At 41.5% G+C, this 20082-nt stretch overlaps 1 long non-coding RNA gene and 1 other non-coding gene across 2 annotated transcripts in view; one reads left to right on the top strand and one right to left on the bottom strand.

The window, feature by feature from the left end:
* The first annotated feature begins 2704 nt into the window (after positions 1-2704).
* Positions 2705-2806, top strand: LOC136390334 (U6 spliceosomal RNA). The gene has a single exon (XR_010748739.1). It is a non-coding gene; the product is annotated as a U6 spliceosomal RNA (small nuclear RNA).
* A 3675-nt stretch (positions 2807-6481) lies between these two features.
* Positions 6482-20082, bottom strand: part of LOC136395464 (uncharacterized) — a 40241-nt gene continuing 26640 nt past the window's right edge. Inside the window, exons 2-3 of the long non-coding RNA XR_010749339.1 lie at positions 10599-10697; positions 6482-7788 (exon numbers count right to left, since the gene is read on the bottom strand). This is a non-coding gene — a long non-coding RNA (uncharacterized lncRNA). The remainder of the gene's footprint in view (positions 7789-10598; positions 10698-20082) is intronic.

Raw genomic sequence — 20082 nt, 5'->3', positions numbered from 1 at the left:
CTCAGTTTGTTTCTCATTTCTATTCTGCATTTTCCATGTGTTATCTTCAAGCCTTACTGTTATAGGTTGAATTATGTCCCCCTAAAAAAGATTATATATCATATATATATTAGTGAGAAAGAGACAGACAGGGAGAGATAGAGACAAGGAGTATCAATTCTCTGTTGTGGCACTTTAGTTGTTCATCAATTGCTTTCCCATAAAAAAGATATTTGAATCCTAACATCTAGTATCTCAAAATGTAACTTTATTTGGGTGTAAGGTTTTTACAGAGGTAATCAAGTTGAAATGAGATCTTTAGGGTGGGCCCTAATTCAATATGATTTGTGTCCTTGTAAGAGGGGCGATTTGTACACAGAAACATGTATAAAGGGAAGAAAACATTAAGAGACACAGAAAGAATACTGCCATCTACAAGTCAAGGAGAAAAGCCTGAAACAGATTCTTCTCTCGTAGCTCTCAGAAAGAACAACCCTGCCAATACCTTAACTTCAGACTTCTAGCTTCCAGAACTTTCAGACAATAATCTTTTGTTGTTTAAGCCACTCAGTTTTTGGTATCCCAGGGTAACACATAGTAACCTGTGTTAACTATACTTGGAAGAATGAAGGAAGCAGTGGATACACAGATAGATTAGAAGCTGCTGGGGTCAGGGGAGCAGCAGCATGGAGGAGGGGTAATGAGATAGCAGAGATAATTAGGGAAGAAGCTTGGAATGGTGGGCAGGGGTCCAAGGAGAAACTCAAAAGGGGTTCTGAGGATGATAGTACTTTTTGTATACAGAAAAAAAATACTATGAATAAAGGTAGATATCATCATGATTGTTGACAATATCATCACCAGGAGAAACCTACTGACTACCTACTGGAAAAACTACAAGCACAACTAGTTCATAGTGGTCATTCCTGTGTTTGATTAGCTGAGAGACATTAAGAGTTTATATTAACTCTTAAAATGTTAAAAATTAAAAGGTGTATTAACATTGACAATGTTAAAAAGTAAAGGGTGTTTATTAACTTTGACAATGTTAAGAATTAAAGGGGTAATCTTTGACTACATTTGCTTTAATCACTGAGGCACAAACATCTTGTTGGAGGACATGTGGGAACCACAGTGGCCAGAGCACTATGCCTCGCAAATACATCTTTTGTCTGAATGCTACCACACAGCATGTTAGCACACTGTTTCCTGAGGTTCCTCGCCCAATAAAATATTGCCCTAGACATAGATGAGGAGCATCATAAGGCCATATGAGTGGAAAAAAAGGAAGGGTAAAAATAAGGAAAAAAGATGGAAGGGAGGAAGGGAGAAAGGAAGAGACAAAGGACATTTTCTTACCCCAGGGCCAAGTTCCAATCCATTTGAAATAACCAGATTTGGTTTCAGGTAATACTGGACATTTCTAAAGCATATCTTTGGGATATTTGACAAATGTATGGTTAAATTATTAGTATGGGATAAAGATGTTATTAAATAGTAATCTGCAAAAATTAATGCTTCTTTAGTGTCCTCATTTCATGGTTTACTTCTAAAACCTTTGAAGCAGCATCTAATTTCAGAAAATGGAATGAAGATTCCTTGGAGGTCTAAAAACTAGGTGAAAGGGAGAGAAATCTGATGATAATATCCTGACTTCTTTAATTTTGAGTAATACTAATGTTGCAGGAAAGCAACCCGATGGAGGACTGAGACTCAGATAACTGTATAAGACAGAAAGAGAGTTTATTTAAAAAGCCAGCAGAGCACGTGGGCTAGTAGCTCCAAAGACATGTGCTCCTTGAAATTAGATTTCTTACATATTATATACCTTTTATAGAACACAAGTTCACATAAATGGATCTTGTGATTCCTCTGTCTAGAGCAGGGGTAGTCAACCTTTTTATACCTACCGCCCACTTTTGTATCTCTGTTAGTAGTAAAGTTTTCTAACCATCCTCCAGTTCCACAGTAATGGTGATTTGTAAAGTATGGAAGTAACATTACTTTATAAAATTTATAAAGCAGAGTTACAGCAAGTTAAAGCATATAATAATAATTACTTACCAAGTACTTTATGTCAGATTTTCACTAAGTTTGGCAGAATAAATCTTTATAAAACAACTTACTATAGTTAAATCTATCTTTTTATTTACACTTAAGTTGCTCTGCTACAGCCCACCATGAAAGCTGGAATGCCCACTAGTGGGTGGGAGGGACCAGGTTGACTACCACTGGTCTAGAGGTACATACGTCAATCACAGGATTTCCGGATGGGAGGGGATTTACATGATGTCAGAGGATAAGCATTTGTAAATCACCCATTAAAGAGAAAGAAAGGGGAAAGGGCTACTACTCAAATCTCCCTTCCCACTTGCCTTCTGTACTTGTATATTTTCCTCCTCACAGGTGTGGGGAAAGGAGGGGGTCGGAAGTTTCATTCCCTCTTCCTTTCAAAACCTTCTAGTACGAGAAAACCTCTCCATTTACAGTATAATAACAGCCCTTCCTAAGCAGGAATGGGATCTGCCATCTTGAGCTGGTGTTGCCTAATTCTTATCGTAAATCACACACAAGTATAAAAATCATATTTACAAAATCTCTCTGAACGCTTGGCCTAAATCATAAAATACCTTTGAAGCCTCTTAGTAAAGTGGGGTTTCCTATCTCACTAACAGATAACAACAGCTATTCCTTTATTCTTCCATTTAAAAAAATGCTGTTATTCGTGCTCGCTTCGGCAGCACATATACTAAAATTGGAACGATACAGAGAAGATTAGCAAAAAAAAATGCTGTTATTCATTTTCCTTGTCTAGCTCCTTATTAATTATAATTTTTAAGGCTATGGCATGACTCAAAATTTATTAAATATCAAATAATTTCCCACATATCTAAGTTTGGAATCTGTCTCTTTTATTAGACAGAAATTATTCTCCCCTACAAGAGAGATACAGTAACAATGTCCAGACAGTCAAAATGAATGCCATTGTCCTTTGTCCTTACTAACTTCTGATGCTTGTCCAGGAACAGGTAGGGATGAAAATGATAATGTATACTTGGCAATAGGTTTCCTGGAGCAGGCGGTAGGAGGAGGGATTGAGTTTCCAAATACCCCAGGGATTTGTTAGTATAAGTGGAACAAAAGCACTTGATGTGGTTTATAAGGAAATGTTTGATAGCTTTTTTCTGGCATAGGATGGTTCATATATAGGCTATACTGTCCTAATGTGTGTCTAAATATTCTGTTAAAGAGTCTGATATCAAGTATACTCTGAACTCATTTTTGTAAAGAAGGCCTGTTGGCCAAATAAGTTTGTAAATATGATATATATGTTTGCTCGCTTATAGTTTGCACTGGGTGTGGGGGACAGGCTGTAAGCCAGGGGTCCCCAAACATTTTACACAGGGGGCCAGTTCACTGTCCCTCAGACTGTTAGACAGCCGGACTATAAAAAAAACTATGAACAAATCCCTATGCATGCTGCACATATCTTATTTTAAAGTAAAAAAACAAAATGGGAACAAATACAATATTTAAAATAAAGAACAAGTAAATTTAAATCAACAAACTGACCAGTATTTCAATGGGAACTATGCTCCTCTCACTGACCGCCAATGAAATAGGTGCCCCTTCTGGAAGTGCGGCGGGGTCAGGATAAATGGCCTCAGGAGGCTGCATGTGGCCCATGGACCGTAGTTTGGGGACTGCTGCTGTAAGCAGTCAGGGTCATTATAGCCTAAGGCTTAGTTTTAAGACTAAGCCTTTCCCACCCTTTTAATACTAAGATCTTTTCAAAATTAAGCTTTTCCTCCACCCTTGACTGTTGCATAATGTGGGGTGGTACACTCTCATGAGGAATCCCATTATGTCTCAGATAAGTGACTTTGTATCACAGACTTCCTTGTTTGTACATTGGATTAAAGGTTTTGATTTCTACACTATAAAATGGGGCAGAGGAGCCCATGCTGGAAGAGAGCAGAGAAAGGCCACGTGGAGGAGACGAGAAGCAGCCAAGATGGCAGAGTGCTGAAGGAGAAGCCAGTTTGTGCAGAGTTTGTGCAGAGAGTAGGAGATGGGGAACAGAAGTGAAGAAGGCTGGTAAGCTAGAAATCTTTGAATCTAGGAAACTTGGATAAGTCAGTGATTTTGGGAGCCCTGAATGGAAAGGGAAGTGCTTTCCCACTGTGCGTATTGCTCACCCACTGGGTGCAAGCTAGGATTAAAGCTAATGGCCCACCAGTTCTTGGCTCCATTGTTTCATTACCGTCTGTCCGAATCAAATGCGAACCTGCACGGGCCAGGTGGCTGTGATGGTGGCTGTGGCTACTGGCTTTACAAGGCCTAAATGAAATGAATGGATGTGGTGATGACTTTGAGAGGGTCTGAACCAGTTCTGATGTAATGCATCTTCCAGGAACATCCCAGGACTTTTGGGTGTGCTTGTTTCTGGTTCCCTTGCAAGTCATGACGGTACTGGGTAGACTTAATACAAATGGACATGATTATGCAGTGCTGTTCCACATCATTAGTGGAAGTAAATGCCTCTGCCAGAATTCTGCCAACACTGTTTCTGGCCAGACATCCATTAGTAAACATTGCAGTCTTAAAATATTGGTTGGCTTCTGTGGCTGGCTTGTCTGCATAATGAAAACAAAGTCCAGATTTTTTAAAGTATCAACATGGCATTGAAACGCTGTTCTCTAAGAGCTGAAGTTAGAAATTTGGGGAATCCAGAATAGAATTTTAGATAAAGGTCTGTTTAATTTCTCTTTAAAAAATTTTAAAATATTCTGAATTGAAAATATGTAAATACTTCTTGTTTTGCAATAATGTCAATTAAGGAGGTAACTCCCTTGTTTGAACTTTGCCTGTTCAGTTGCCACTTGACTCTCTTCACAGAAATCAGCATAAATTGAAACATCTTCCTACTTCGACCTGGGTATTTCTAACAAGCTGAGATTTAGTTGAAATGTATATTCTAAATAATTGTAGTAATTTACATGTTTCTAAAAATAATAATTCTTTTAGTTAGCATACACTTCTCAGTTTTAAAAACATGCCATGGCCCTGGCCGGTTGGCTCAGTGGTAGAGCGTTGGCCTGGCGTGCAGAAGTCCCGGGTTCGATTCCTGGCCAGGGCACACAGGAGAAACGCCCATCTGCTTCTCCACCCCTCCCCCTCTCCTTCCTCTCTTTCTCTCTCTTCCCCTCCCGCAGCCAAGGCTCCATTGGAGCAAAGATGGCCCGGGCGTTGGGGATGGCTCCTTGGCCTCTGCCCCAGGTGCTAGAGTGGCTCTGGTCGCAACAGAGCGACGCCCCGGAGGGGCAGAGCATCGCCCCCTGGTGGGAAGAGCATCGCCCCTGGTGGGCGTGCCAGGTGGATCCTGGTCGGGCGCATGCGGGAGTCTGTCTGTCTCTCCCCGTTTCCAGCTTCAGAAAAATACAAAAAAAAAAAAACACAAAAAAACATGCCATCTACCCTGTGTTCTCTTTTTTGATCTTTAACAGACCTCTGAGGTAAAAAGGGAAGGCAAATATCTGCCTTCTACAAGTAAGAAAATAGCTCAGAAGATTCAGAAATTGGTCAAAGTCACAAGTAAATTAGGCTGCTTTCAAGATCAACCTGAAGATCATGAGAGCATTTTCTTAGTACTGAATTCCTTGTTGAAGGAAGAGAAACAGCCAGTTAGATGGGAGGAGTCCAACTCTGTAACTTGCATACAAGTCCTTTGATAACATCAGGCTCTGGGCTTCCTGGGCTTGCTAGAACCCTGTAGTGATACCTTATCTAGAAGGAAAAATGATTAGCTTTTAAGAAATCACAAAATTTTTTGGCCCTGGCTGGTTTGCTCAGTGGTAGAGCATTAGCCTGGCGTGCAGGAGTCCAGGGTTCGATTCCCAGCCAGGGCACACAGGAGAAGCACCCATCTGCTTCTCCACCCCTCCCCCTCTCCTTCCTCTCTGTCTCTCTCTCCCCCTCCTGCAGCCAAGGCTCCATTGGAGCAAAGTTGGCCTGGGCGCTGAGGATGGCTCTATGGCCTCTGTCTCAGGCGCCAGAATGGCTCTGGTTGCAACAGAGCAATGCCCCAGATGGGCAGAGCATCGCCCCCTGGTGGGCATGCCGGGTGGATCCCGGTTGGGTGCATGAGGGGGAGTCTGACTGCCTCCCCGTTTCCAACTTCAGAAAAATCCAAAAAAAAAAAAAAATCACAAAATTTTATCAAAGAAACAATGTTAAAAGTTGTGTTTGTGTGTGTGTGTGTGTGTGTGTGTGTGTGTATATATGTTTTAGCGAGAGTCGGATAGACAGACAGGAGAGAGATGAGAAGCATCAATTCTTTGTGTGTCACTTTATTTGTTCATTGATTGCTTTCTTATATGTGCCTTGACCAGGGGGCTACAGCCAAGCCAGTGACCTTGGGCTTCAAGCCAGTGACCATGGGGTCATGTCTATGATTGCACACTCAAGCCAGCAAGCCCATGCTCAAGCCGGATGAGCCTGCGCTCAGGCCGGTGACCCCGGAGTTTCAAAGCTGGGTCCTCTGCGGCCCTGGCTGACACTCTAACTACTGTGCCACCACCTGGTCAGGCAATAAGTTTTTTGAGGCTACTTCATAAACAGGTAGTACTTGATATGGTTATAAAAATAAACTACATTGCCCTCTTAAAAGAGGAACAACAAATAAACAAGGATGACAAATTGCAGAGATCATCTTATAGGCAATGACACATTTGGTAGGCATTTGGATACGGTAAGATACTGAACTTGCTGAGTCTCTTTCTGGAAAGAACCCTGGGAACCCTCACATGTTCTCCTTTACACAGTCATCACAATAGCCACACTGAGAGTGGCCTGCATAGTAATTATCATCCCATTTTACCTGTGGAAAAGTGTAGGGTTCAAAAAAAGTTAATTGACTCAATGTCACATAGTCAGTCATCAGGAGGGACTAACCCTAGGAATAATTTCTCCTTGGTGACTTGATTGTCACAAGTAAGTGATTTATCTGAGGTAATAAAAAAAATTTGGAGAATGAGAAAATATTTGGAAACATTGATGGCATGCTTATCAGATATGCAAATCACTATGCCTGAGTGCTCTTCCTAGCTCTGCCTCTAATAGATTTTGACAAATTCCTTAACCAGACTAGGCCAGGCCTCAATATCCTTCTTGGCTAAATGAAACAGATCAGGGTTTTTCAAAGTTATTCTTTTCTAAGGAAGGTCTTAATGTTTTAAACACTTATTTAAAGCTCACCAGCTTGGACCCAAGGTTGCTGGCTCAAGCAAGGGGTTACCCGTTCTGCTGAAGGCCTACGGTCAAGGCACATATGAGAAAGCAATCAATGAACAACTAAGGTGTCGCAATGTGCAACGAAAAACTAATGATTGATGCTTCTCATCTCTCCGTTCCTGTCTGTCTGTCCCTGTCTATCCCTCTCTCTGACTCTCTCTCTGTCTCTGTAAAAAAAAAATACATTGTAGCCTTGGCTGGTTGGATCAGTGGTAGAGCATCGGCCCAGCATGTTTGATGGTCAGGGCACATAGGAGAAGTGCCCATCTGCTTCTCCACCGTGATCTTCTTGTTTCTCTTTCTCTCTCCTCTCCTCCTGCAGCCATGGTTCAATTAGAGTGAGGTGGCCCTGGGCACTGATAATGGCTCCATGGCTTCTGCCTTAGGTGCTAGAATGGCTCTGGTTACAATGGAGCAAGAGCTCCAGATGGGCAGAGCATCGCCCCCTAGTGGTCTTGCTGGGTGGATCCTGGTCCAGGCGCATGCAGGAATCTGTCTCTGCCTCCCTTCTTCTCACTAAATAAAAAATAAAATATATTGTAATGTTATAAATTTAATTGATAAAAGATGAGTGGCATATAATCCCAACCTCCTTGGCTCTCCCCACCACCTATTGGATTCCCTGGACACAGTCAAAAACTACAGCACTAGATAATCTGAAAGCTTCATTCTGTTCTAAAGTTCAATGGTTTTATACTTGGAAACAACTAGCTTTTCTTTTTCTTTTCTTTCTTTTTTTTAAGCGAGAGAGAGCAAGAGAGATTGAGAGAGTGAGAGAGCATGAGAGAGACATAGGAAGGGAGAGAAATGAGAAGCATCAACTTGTAGTTGTATCACTTTAGTTGTTTATCGATTGCTTCTCATATGTGCCTTGACTGGCGGACTCTAGCTGAGTTAGTGACCCCTTGCTCAAGTCAGCAACTTTGGGCTCAAGCCAGTGACCTTTGGGCTAAAACCAGCAACCATGGTATCACGTCTATAATACCACTCTCAACCTGGTGACCCAGCCATCAACCTAGTGAGCCTGTGCTCAAGCCAGATAAGTCTGTGCTCAAGCAGACAGCCTCGGGGTTTTGAACCAGGGACCTCAGCATCCTAGTTCAATGTTCTATCCATTGCACCATCACCGGCAGGTGGAAACAACTAGCTTTTTAATCTGCTACCTATGCACATCCCCTACAACATCTTATGAAACAGCCCCAGATGTGGAGTCAGGGGAGCTGGGTGTGGATCCCTGCTCCACCAACCAATTATCTATGTCACCTTAATCAAGTTGCTTCACTTCTTTAAGCGTTTGTTTCCTCATCTGTAAAATGGTGTCAGTAGCTCTTCCCAGGTACGATTACTTTGTAGACTTTAAAAGATTGAATAATGTACAGTGTTATTAGTATTATCTTTGCACAATATCCTTCCATGGGAGGTGGCTTTATCCACAGAATGATATGGAATACCAGCATGGGTTGAGCTGGCCTTGGGCAAACTTGCCTGAGAGTAGAGGTGGTATCTACCACAGATGGGTTCATGTTCCCTTTGAGCCGAAAGCCCAAATCAGTCGTGAGGGTGTGAGCTCTTAATACAGCAAACAATTAAACCAAGGAGGCACCATTGTTAAGTTTAAAGGGAAAAACTGTCCCCATAATCTAACCTAGATAATAATGACCCAACTATATGCCCCCTCCACACTAGGCTGTCATTGACTGAGTTCTTACTACATGGTAGACACTGTTTTTACATGAGTTATCTCATTTGATCTTCACAAGAACCTTTTGCAATAGTGAAAAATAACCAATACAATAGAGTATTAGTCCTATTTTGTAGCTTAGAAAGGCTAACTAATTTGCTCAGGTTCATACAATTGGCATGTGGCAGAGCCTGAACTCAATGGCAAACCTGAACTGCTCAGCTCTGCATCTCCCAAATGGAAGGAAAGTTTTTCCTCACTCAGCTTGAGGGCCCAAAACCTCCATTACTCTTTATCTTTGCAGTGCCTTTAGTCAGCGCCACCTCTCTATTTTTATTTCTTCCTTCATTCAAAAGTGCTTCATTTATCTTCATAAAACTCAGAGGTGGAAAGCTTGTCCACTGTGGCATGTTTTCTGAGTGGGCGTGAGAGAATCAAGCCACATCTCTTCCCTCAGGAAGTTAGTCCTATAACTAATTCATCTCTGTCGGGAAGACTTTCCTCTTACACTTATCCTCCCCTTCAATTTTGCGTTTTACCCATTTCTCTCTGTGGGCTGCACACTTCAGCACTTCAGAATACATTGCTTAAGCCTGTCCAGGCTCTCAGCAGTAGTATTGTTGAGCCACCTTTTCCCCTTACACTATGGCCAGAGCAGCTTTCTGATTAGCACCTGGCAGATGCTTTTCCCAGCAGACAGACGGAGGCAGAGGTAAGCTACAGGGGAATGCTGGGAAAGAATGGGAGGAGGTTCAGTGAACACCAGGCTTAAAACCTGCTTAGTCAGCAAACCTTGGAGCCAGCTGGGCTTGGACACTTACTTCATTTAGGTGGCCCCTCCACTGGCAGCAGAAGCATTTATTGTCCAGCTAGGCATAATTCCATTAGGACGCTATGCCAGGCTCTAAAGTTGGTGTCAGGAATCATGGAAATAAATTGAGTACATCATCACAAGGAAGACAGTGTGGTGCAGTGGAAAGCATGTCAGCTTTGGAATTTGAAAAATCTAGTTGAAGTCATCGCTCTCCTTTTTTACACAGCTATGTGGCTTTAGCAAGTCATTTAGCCCCCTGATCTTCAGAAGCTTATTTGTAAAATGGGGAATCAATACCTATGTAAGTTGTTTCTTTTTTTTTTTTTTTTTGTATTTTTCTGAAGCTGGAAACGGGGAGAGACAGTCAGACAGACTCCCGCATGCGCCCGACCGGGATCCACCCGGCACGCCCACCAGGGGGCAATGCTCTGCCCCTCTGGGGCGTCGCTCTGCAGCGACCAGAGCCACTCTAGCGCCTGGGGCAGAGGCCAAAGAGCCATCCCCAGCGCCCAGGCCATCTTTGCTCCAATGGAGCCTTGGCTGCGGGAGGGGAAGAGAGAGACAGAGAGGAAGGAGGGGGGGTGGAGAAGCAAATGGGTGCTTCTCCTATGTGCCCTGGCCGGGAATCGAACCCGGGTGCCCCGCACGCCAGGCTGACGCTCTCCCGCTAAGCCAACCGGCCAGGGCCTAAGTTGTTTCTTGTCTTGGCACATAATAGGCACTAATCAATGAGAGCTCTTATTTTTCAAAGCCCTAATTCTAAACCACTTGCACTAATTATTTCCTCATAACTTTATATCCGACTTTATATCTCTAGGCAACTGTCTTTACCTTTCATTCTTCCATTTCCAGTGTGCTGCAAACTAGCCTAGAGCATTCTGATATTGTTTTCATCTCCAGCATCAGCAATTCCACACTGTTCACCACTGCCTAGAAAGCAGAATTCAGATATTAGCTGTCAGAACCAAATCAACATTGTTTGTTTTTCAATTTTCACTTTGACATGAACCTCACCATTGACATGATGAAATGGATATAGATACTATTTGCCATGTTTGTTATAAGCTCTATATGCTGATAATTTCTCAGTTGTATCAAAGAATCATTTCATGTTCACAGGTATTAGAAATAGTATCTTAATATGCAAACTGACCCAACTTGAACAAAATATTTCATTAAAATACTCTTTCCAAAAGAACAAATGCAACCATTCTCAGTCAAAAGGAAACTACTTTTCTCTTAGGCAAGTGAAATCTACATAATTAACAAATACTTATTGAGAGTCTACAATCTACAAAAGACCCTGTAGGTGTTAGGATACACCAGTTGCTATGACAAACATCGGTCATTGAAACAAATCCCCCCTCTCATGGAGCTTACATTGCAGTGGGAAATACACAATAAACAAATAAACACATAAATAAAAAAAATTAATTTTGAGATAATGATGCCTACAATGAAGAAAACAAAGTGATACAATAGTGACTAGGCCATCTAATTTATTTATATATTTTTACTTTTACCTTAACTTAAAAAAATCAAAGTAATAAGCGCACATAGTTAAAAAATTCCAAAATAAATCTAATGAGTAGGAAGAGAAGTGGGAAGACTTCTCTGAGAAGTTAACAACTGAGCTGAGTCCTGAATCATAAGAAGGAGATAGCTATAGGAAGGCTTGGGGAAAAGTATATCAATACAGCAGTGGGAACAGCAACCCAAAGGCAATGAGTGCAGAGAAGCTTGGTGTACAGGTTCACGGGACAGAAGAAAAGGACAATGTGTTTGGAGTGAACTGAACAAAGGGCTAAGAGGTAGGGGTTGAGACTGTAGAAGTAGGCAGAGGCGAGATCATGTATTAGTATCTTATAGGGTATGGTAAGACTATTGGCTATGTTCTACTTATTTAGGGGAGGCCATAGATGGGGCTGACATAGAACGAAGAGGTATGGACTGATTTGTGTTTTTATTTTTATTATTTCTTTTTAGCAAGAGAGAGAGAGAGAAGAAGGAGAAAGATGAGAAGCATCAACTTGTAATTGTATCATGTTAGCTGTTCATTGATTGCTTCACATATGTGCATTGTCCCATTCAGGGCACTCTAGCTGAGCCAAGGACCCTTTGCTCAAGCCAGCGACCTTGGGCTTCAAGCCAGTGACTTTTGAGTTCAAAGCAGTGACCATGGGATCATGTTGATGATTCCACGCTCAAGCTGGTGACACCGTGCTCAAGCTGGTGTGTTCAAGTCTGCGCTCAAGCTGGATAAACCCGTGCTCAATCTGGTGACCTTGGGGTTTCAAACCTGGGACTTCAGTATCCCAGGTCAGTGCTCTATACATTGTGCCACCACTAAGTTGATTTGTGTGTTTTTTTTTGTGTGTGTGTGTGTGATGAGACAGAGAGAGGGACAGATAGGAACAGACAGACAGGAAGGGAGAAAGATGAGAAGCATCGATTCTTCGTTGCAGCACTTTATTGTTCATTGATTGCTTTCTCATATGTGCCTTGACTGGGAGTCTACAGCAGACCGAGTGACCCCTTGCTCAAGCCAGTGACCTATTGACCTTGAGGTTTCGAACCTGGGTCCTCTGTGTTCCAGTCCAATGCTCTATCCATGTCACCTGGTCAGGTGGTTGATTTGTGGGGGGTTTTTTTGTTTGTTTGTGTTTTTTTTTGTATTTTTCTGAAGCTGGAAACGGGGAGAGACAGTCAGACAGACTCCTGCATGCGCCGGACCGAGATCCACCCGGCACGCCCACCAGGGGGCGACGCTCTGCCCACCAGGGGGCGATGCTCTGCCCCTCCGGGGCGTCGCTCTGTTGCAACCAGAGCCACCCCAGCGCCTGGGGCAGAGGCCAAGGAGCCATCCCCAGCGCCCGGGCCATCTTAGCTCCAATGGAGCCTCCCTGTGGGAGGGGAAGAGAAGGGACAGATAGGAAGGAGAGGGGGAGGGGTGGAGAAGCAGATGGGCGCTTCTCCTGTGTGCCCTGGCCGGGAATCGAACCCGGGACTTCTGCACACCAGGCCGATGCTCTACCACTGAGCCAACCAGCCAGGGCCTGCTTTGTGGGTTTTTTGTTTGTTTGTTTTACAGGGACAGAGACAAGAGTCAGAGAGGGGGAAAGATAGGGACAGACAGACAGGAACGGAGAGAGATGAGAAGCATCAATCATCAATTTTTCGTTGCAACACCTCAGTTGTTCATTGACTGCTTTCTCATATGTGCCTTGACCCTAGGGCTACAGCAGACCGAGTAACCCCTTGCTTAAGCGAGTGACCTTGGGTTTAAGCTGGTGAGCTTTGCTCAAACCAGATGAGCCCGCGCTCAAGCTCGTGACCTCGGGGTCTCAAACCTGGGTCCCCCGCATCCCAATCCGATGCTGTATCCACTGCACCACCGCCTGATCAGGCTGATTTGTGTTTTTAAAACATGATTCTATCTTCTGGCTATAGGATGCAATAGAGAAGAACAAGAGTGAAGAGTATAAGAGGCTTGAGCCCTGGCTGGTTGGCTCAGTGGTAGAGCATCTGCCCAGCATGTGGAAGTCCCGGGTTTGATTCCTGGCCAGGGCACACAGGAGAAGGGCCCATCTGCTTCTCCACCCCTCTCTTCTCCTTTCTCTCTATCTCTCTCTTCCTCTCCTGCAGCCAAGGCTCCACTGGAGCAAAGTTGGCCAGGGTGCTGACCTCAGGCGCTAGAATGGCTCCGTGGCCTCCACCTCAGGCGCTAGAATGGCTCTGGTTGCAAAGGAGCAATGCCCAGATGGGCAGAGCATCACCCCCTAGTGGGCATGCTGGGTGGACCCTGGTTGGGGGCATGCAGGAGTCTGTCTCTCTGCCTCCCATCTTCTCACTTCAGAAAAATACCAAAAAAAAAAAAAAAAAGTATAACAGGCTTTATGCTCCAGATGAGCTATGGTGTTGGCTTGAAGTAGAATGGTAGTAATAGTAATGATGGTGAAAATCAGGATTTACTTCAGAGGAATATATTCAGAATTTCCAAAATTCATTGATAAATTAAATTTTGGGAGTGAAGTAAAGAAGAAAGTAGAATGAATCCTATGTTTGGACTTGAACTCCTATGCAATATTGGGAACATTTACTGATATAGGCAAGACTGGAGGTAGAACATGTTTTGGAGATTTGGTTTTCAATTGGTTATGTTAAGTATGATGGACCTATGAGACAGTCATATGGAGATGTCTAAAAGGTCAACTTAATTGGCTATTACAGGATGCTTCCATTATCTCTCTCATAGTATATAACCAACTGGTTGGCTAGGTTAAAGATCTACAAGGAAAAGGGGCTGGTACCCATGCCAGTCCCAGATGCCTTTGGAATTAATTCTCAGTTCTTCCTAAGAATTGATTCAGGGCTTTAGGGGACCATAGTGGGTATTCCTTGGACACTTTTACTACATTCTGAGACATGCCTGAATAGCTGTGGTTGGTAGAGGAAGTAGTTTTTCAGAACAGAGTTGTACTGTATTTGGCAATAAAAAAATATTTTTTTTCAAACTACATTTTCCACTTGGCATGTAGATAGACTGTGGCATGGCATAAAGATATAGTACAATCTAGTTGGAAAATGTTTCTTAGATATAGATATAATAAAGTGAAAAGATTTTATTTTTCTTCCCCTTTAGATTCTGGTTCATAGACTTATAGCCTTTAGAATTGAGAAGACCTTAAAGAACACTGGGTTTATTCTCTGATTTCAGGCATGCAAGGTATCAAGGCAGCAAAAACCTAGAAGAATCACACTACTTTCTGTAACGGAGTTCTCAGCCTTTGAGGACCAGATCTTTTCTTCAACATTCTTTAACTTTATAAATTTTGGTCTTTAAACCTGTTTTCAGTTAAAACATTAAGTGTAAATGAAATAAATTCAATATACACAAAATATTAAAATAATGTATAATCAGTAGGATGCTTCCTCCTATGCAAATTATACTTTGAAAGTGAAAACCATGCTCCCCATGTTCCCCAAAGAAACCAAGGAAATAGGATATTTTGAAAGCCAAGGAAGCAGCCACATCCTAAAACAAAGTGAAAAATAATCACCATTGTTTATATTCAGGCCCATACCACAAATTAAAAGTGAAGAGGAGGGCATTAATGTCAACAATTTGCTGACAACACCTTTTTCTGCCATGGCTTGTCTTTCCCATTTCTGCATCAAAGGCCTGAAGATTTTGTTTGCTGGCCTTTTCAAGGTAACATTAGAGCTTCTGTTCTGTACAAAAACTAGTTCAGCTCAGCTTGCGTTCTCTGAAAAAGTTAGTTCAGCTCAGGTCAATTATTTCTTGCATTTGGACAAGACAACCTGATTCTTACAACTAGGCTTGCTTATCAAGAGACTTGAAAGGATCTCGCTTCTCAGCATCATTAATGCAGAACAAAGTTTGGAGGTACAGACTGTCCATTTCTGTTGGCATAGTTCCTTCAGTCAAAATTAAGAGTTGCACCCACCAGAAGAAAATGCTTTCCTTATATTAGAGTTTAAATTGCCAACTTCTGAGCAATAATACACAAGATTGCCTCAAGTACCATGATCTTTCCTCTACTTTCTCAACCAAAACGGTCTCTATACTTCCTAACAAACTGACATCTAACTGAGTACTAATAGAGAAATGCACTACAATCTTTGATCTGTCTTACGACCATCTACTCCCTTTGGTCTTCCTCTGGGACTTCTACATTTCTTTTTAACAATTTTTACAATTCAACAGGAAAATTTAAAGATAGATTTAACTTTTTAACTCACTATGTACAGGGTGGAAGAAAAGTATGTTTACAGTTGTGAGTATACAAAACAGAGTTTATTCTTGTATTATTATTTATTATCATATTATTTTCCATATGAACAACTGTAAACTTACTTTTGCCCCACCCAATAATCACTTTGAAAACTGGAATGCACTTACTAAAATTTTTCCTTCTTAACCTCCTCTCTCTCTCTCTCTCTTTTTACCCCCTTTTCTGACATGCACGATTGGGCAATGTGCCCTGGCCAAGGAACTCAGTGGATAGAGCAGGGGTCCCCAAACTTTTTACACAGGGGGCCAGTTCACTGTCCCTCAGACCGTTGGAGGGCCGGACTATAAAAAAAACTATGAACAAATTCCTATGCACACTGCACATATCTTATTTTAAAGTAAAAAAACAAAACGGGAACAAATACAATATTTAAAATAAAGAACAAGTAAATTTAAATCAACAAACTGACCAATATTTCAATGGGAACTATGCTCCTCTCACTGACCACCAATGAAAGAGGTACCCTTCCAGAAGTGCGGCGGGGGCCGGATAAATGGCCTCAGGGGGCCACATGTGGCCCGAGGCCCGTAGTTTGGGGACCCCTGGGATAGAGCATCATCCTGGTACACTGAGGTCACGAATTGGATCCCTAGTCAGGGCACATAGGAGCAGCAACCAGTGAGTGCACAACTAAGTGGAACAATGAGTTGATGCTTCTCTCTCTCTCTCTTTCTCTCTCCCCCATCTCCCCTCCCCCCTCAAATCAATGGAAAAATGAAAAGAAAAAAAGATTTGGCAATGTGCAGAAGAAAATGGACTGATTGGCATAGCCTTTGGAGAGGGGTAGACCTGGTTTTGTGGTATTGATCTAGTTATTCAACCTTTCAGAGTTTGACTCCTGGAAATAGTAACACACTGTCTTATGGAATGTTATGAAGACCAAAAGAGGTATAGAAAGCCTTGAGCCCAGTCCCCAAAAGACTGATGACAGAAGTTAAGTTTCTATGTTCCAAGTTCCTATGGGCTGTAGGAGTTGGTACTATTCACAGAAACTACTGTTTCTCAAATTTATCTGATAATAAGAATTTCTTATGGCATTGGTTAAAAGGACAATTTCCTTGTGAATCAAAAACTCCAATGTTGCCTGACCAGGCCGTGGCGCAGTGGATAGAGCGTTGGACTGGGATTCCGAGGACCCAGGTTCAAGACCCCGAGGTCACCAGCTTGAGCGCTGGCTCATCTGGTTTGAGCAAAAAGCTCACCAGCTTGGACCCAAAGTCGCTGGCTCCAGCAAGGGGTTACTCAGTCTGCTGAAGGCCCGCTGGCTCCAGCAAGGGGTTACTCAGTCTGCTTTCATATATGAGAAAGCAATCAATGAACAACTAAGGTGCTGCAATGTACAATGAAAAACTAATGATTGATGCTTCTCATCTCTCTGTCCCTGTCTATCCTTCTCTCTGACTCTCTCTCTCTGTCTCTGAAAAAAAAACAAAACAAAACTCCAATGTTTGGAAACTAAGAAACTGTATTTTTAATAAACATTCCTTGTGATTCGTATCATCAGAAAAGCTATAGAAACACAGACTATCAATATCTGTTATGTTCTATAATTATAAGCAAAATTTGAGCTAAAATAACATTGTTTTAATATTATGGTTTTTATGTGTGGAGAGTTATTAGGCTACTAGTTAAATTATACAGTTGAATATTTAAACTAAAATATATGTAAAACATTTCAACTTTTAGTCTATTTTTACTCTGTAGGTTCCACAACAGCCAAACTTTATTCTCATTAGTGAATAAAAATGATAACACTTGTGGCTTTAACTGACTTAATATTAACAAAATAAGAGCCAAGAATACTGTAAAGTACTTTGGTAATGTATAGCATTACAGAAATGTTTATTATAATAATTATTAACTGTTTCAATTATAATAATGGTCTACATTGTAAATGTAGACCATTTACAAGACTTGACTTGTGAGTTAACCAGCTAGCTGCATTTTAATATGCTTTTAGCAAATCTATGCATCATGGAGACAAAGCTTAAAATATTATACATAAAACAGCACAAACATCCTTTTTTGCTTAAACCCAAATCACTATTATTTGGTTTTTTCTTTTTTGGTTGGCCTCTAATAAAATTCACATTTTAGGTTATGTTTTGTAAGCAATGATGGCTTTGTAATTTTAAGTATTTGGCATCCAGATATACCTTTAATATTTCATTCAAAGATGACACTGTGGCCTGACCTGTGGTGGCGCAGTGGATAAAGCGTAGACCTGGAAATGCTGAGGTCGCCGGTTCGAAACCCTGGGCTTGCCTGGTCAAGGCACATATGGGAGTTGATGCTTCCAGCTCCTCCCCCCTTCTCTCTCTCTGTCTCTCCTCTCTCTCTCTCTCTCTCTCTCTCTCTGTCTCTCTCTCACCTTCTCTCTCTCCTCTCTAAAAATGAATAAATAAATAAAGAATCAACAGACTTAAGTAAAAATTTCAAATTTCTACAAAGATGACACTGTGGATGGTGATTATTCTCTCCTTGTGTTGTATGTGTCAGGGACCCAGGGGAGTGTGAAATTGAGGAGGGAAGGATGGGAGAATTGTTGGATAGATGAATGTAACAGCAGTGGGTCCTTCTGGATGGCTATCCAACAATGAACATTTATGAGATCCTACTAGAAGCCAGCTATCATTCTAACTCCTGAACACAGCAACTAACTGCTCTGTTGATTTACTGGTCTCAGTTTTGCATCTGAGCCCTGGCAAGTGGTGGTGATTGGTACATATTTTTCTGTTAAAAAGAGCCAGGCTGTTCTTGGTTTCCCTGGACCACAGCTACCACAGAGTGGTTGATGCACCATTATCAAACCTGCCCATGAGTCTTCTATTTTATGTCTATGCCTATCTCATACCAAGGCACAATAACAAAAAAATGCTGATGGTTTATCTTGCTTTCATCCACTGGAGTGTGAGATGAACATGCTTTAAGACTGTTAATTCAGGCATTAAACACTATCTAGATTCTAGATTATGCCAGCATGTATTTGTTTATCAGTTGCTTTCATATGATTCTGTAGTTGTTTCCTATGCAAATTATTTTCTTTCTTTTTTTAATTAAGCAAGTACCCATCTATATTTTTTCCCCTATAGCAGTGCCTAGAATAAAACTATACATGTGGAAGTTATTCAAATGTTGGTTGGGCTGAATGAAGGTAAATAAACACATTACTTCATTAACTGTAATATAGGATCTTGCTGGTGACCATTTCTTTTCATGTGACATTAATTAAAATTTCCATAAGTTTTAAAAATTTGACATGTAGTGTTTTTGGAAAGTTGGAAACTACCAGCCATAGGAAAGTCTAACAATAATAATTATATTCCCAATTAGCTGGATTAGGGTATTAAAATCAGAAAATACAGAAAGTATACATGAGATTTTACAATAAAGAATTTTAGTTATTTTACTTTTATTGTACACATATTCTATTTAACTGTCATTTATTTGTTTCTATTTCCCTTAAAAATTTTTTTTACATTATTTATAGTATAGTCTTCCCAACTTGCTTTTATATACCTATACATTTTTCCTCATGAAAATTAGTGCATACTTGTATTGTGTTGTGGTTGACTATAAGCATAATACCTTTTTATTTTTTAGTGATTTTATTTATTGATTTTAGAGAAAAAGTCAGGGGGGAGGAGCAGGAAGCATCAACTCAGTTGCTTCTGATATGTGCCTTGACCAGACAAGCCTGGGGTTCCAAACCAGCGACCTCAGCATTCCAGGTCACAGCTCTATCAACTGTGTCACCACAGGTCAGGTCATAATATCTCTTTTTACAAAGATGCTCATTTTTGAATGAACAAATGGCTGATGAGGGTAGAGTTGAAGGGCAATGTTTACAGAGAGACAAACTCTGGTCATGGACTTAAAATTATTCTTCAGTTTCATAAATATCTCTGCTTTCCACTTGGATTTAAATCTATTCTTGGGTATAGATCATATCCTTTACAGCAGTATTTCTCAGACTTTGGAATACTTCATAACTATCTGAAAAGTTGGTTTAAAAATGTAGAAAATCTCTAGCCCAACCCTCTGAGATTTTGCTTTGATAGGTAGCTAGGCATTTGTCAGTTGTTTTTTTAATTAATTAATTTATTTTTTACAGAGACAGAGAGAGAGTCAGAGAGAGGGATAGACAGGGACAGACAGGAACGGAGAGATGAGAAGCATCAATCATTAGTTTCTCGTTGTGCATTGCGACACCTTAGTTGTTCATTGATTGCTTTCTCATATGTGCCTTGACCGCGGGCCTTCAGCAGACCGAGTAACCCCTTGCTTAAGCCAGTGACCTTGGGTCTAAGCTGGTGAGCTTTGCTCAAACCAAATGAGCCTGCGCTCAGGCTGGCGACCTCGGGGTCTCGAACCTGGGTCCTCGGCATCCCAGTTCGACGCTCTATCCTCTGCGCCACCGCCTGGTCAGGCGCATTTGTCAGTTTTAACTAACCAAAATTTAACTCTACTGTCCATGTTCATCCTAATTTCCCTATAGA

The sequence above is a fragment of the Saccopteryx leptura genome, chromosome 1, assembly GCF_036850995.1.
Source record: "Saccopteryx leptura isolate mSacLep1 chromosome 1, mSacLep1_pri_phased_curated, whole genome shotgun sequence".
Taxonomy (NCBI): domain Eukaryota; kingdom Metazoa; phylum Chordata; class Mammalia; order Chiroptera; family Emballonuridae; genus Saccopteryx; species Saccopteryx leptura.
Note: the sequence above shows the minus strand (reverse complement) of the source record. Positions and strands in the feature narration are given on the sequence as shown.